The sequence below is a fragment of the Marmota flaviventris genome, chromosome 1, assembly GCF_047511675.1.
Source record: "Marmota flaviventris isolate mMarFla1 chromosome 1, mMarFla1.hap1, whole genome shotgun sequence".
Taxonomy (NCBI): Eukaryota; Metazoa; Chordata; class Mammalia; order Rodentia; family Sciuridae; genus Marmota; species Marmota flaviventris.
Window position 1 is genome coordinate 74,190,627 of NC_092498.1, and position 1,720 is coordinate 74,192,346.

The following is a 1,720-nucleotide window of genomic DNA, read 5'->3' on the forward strand; positions in this document are numbered from 1 at the left end:
CACTTGGAAATTTATTTTCTTAAACTATTCATAAATTGAGATAATATTGATTTTAAAAATAGAAACCAGCAAAATGCTGTCTGCATTCTCATAGCCCCAGGATCCCAGAAGTTCAAGTTGATCTTCAAAGACATCAAAGAACAGAGAACTGGCTTTTGTTCTGAGAGTTGAGTTCCTAGGACAGTTCTGTTACTAGTACCACGCACGACTACACTACATTTTTCTTTATAACATAAAGAAGTTTTGAACAAAATTTCTAAGTCTTTCTTTTTTTTTTCTTTAAGCACAAACACATGTGTTTACTAACCAAAGGGATGATCTTAGTTAAACCAACACTTTGAAATAGTCACATGTTAAATGTTTATGATAGAGATAACTGAAGCAGAAGTCTGGAGATTTGCTCATTGAACTGAGCTTCTTCATTCTTGTAGCTAATTCTGTCCAAAGTCATAATGGAATTTTTATTCTACTTTCTCATAGACATTATTCATGACACACTTCACCACTAACTTCCCATATTTCAATTTTCTTGTTATTGTACTTTCCTTCCCATCCCATTTCTGATGCTGAACCAACCAACCACTGACAAAGGTGTAGACTCTGAGTTTTTCTGACATCAGCTCTAGTTTCTTCAAACTTCTGTTTCAGGGTACAAGAAAACTGTGTTGTTTTCAAAGTGCTTTCATTTTCATGTTGAGCTTCTGGTCTTCAAGGGTAATGACACAATCTGATTTGGCCATCACACCCATTTTCCGCATAGTCAGTCCCACTCCTAGTTCTTTCATGTAGTCATCAAAGCATTTGCTGTGAACCAGGTGCCATCTTCCCTCCAGACACTGACCTGTGACCATGGTGGGTGTGGGCAGGCTGATGAATGCAGTGAGGGGAGCGACTCAAAGGTGAACAGCATGCTCTCTAAGTATCTCTAACAGCATGCTCTCTAAGTATCTCCTGAGCTGCAAATCGCAAGCAATTTGGTCAATCAAGAAATAAAATAAAACTCACTTTGACTTGGCACATTCTGATGCATGGTCTAAAGAAAGCTGAATGGTTATCTTAGAATTAAAACAATGGGGGTCACTGCAGGAAAGTAAATGGTTAAGATGGGGTGCAATCAGTAAAGCATAAATGCTAAAGGTTTTGATAAGTGGGTTACTCAAGTGATAGATGGTTGACAGTAAAACAAAAAAAGAAAATTTAAGTTATCTCAGTTCTTCATAGTATTATATTGGTTAATAATCAATTCTTAACATAATTTGGAGATAAGCCTGACTCTTTACTTTGCATTTTTGTTGAATCTATGTCATTTAACATAAGAACACTTATATTTTAAAGCCAGTTTTGACTGTTGGAGACTTTGTAAAAGTCTCCTCAAATGATAAGGAAAATTTAGTTTCTCTCTCTGAGTTTTAAACCATAAAACCTACAGAACTATCAATTTCTTCTTTTTTTTTCATTTGAGTTTTTAAAGTTTCAGTTCAATAATATATGTTTCAAAAATAGCGTTTTTGTTTTTCTCAACTTCTAAAGCAGGTTGTTGCTTTCTCAGTAACTATTTCAATGTCCTTGTTCATTTGGTTTGGCTTATACAATATCACTGGAGACTTTCTGAGATCCAAGGATTTGTGTCAGTTATTAAGCCTTCCTTTCAGACTCTTTGTCTCTATCTCTGTTACACACACACACACACACACACACACGCCTTTTAAAAATTGGCTAC

General features: G+C 35.4%; 1 pseudogene; it reads right to left on the bottom strand.

Moving 5' to 3' along the window:
- Positions 1-461: 461 nt before the first annotated feature.
- On the bottom strand, positions 462-851 carry LOC114090444 (fatty acid-binding protein 5 pseudogene; annotated as a pseudogene).
- Between the last annotated feature and the right edge of the window lie 869 nt (positions 852-1,720).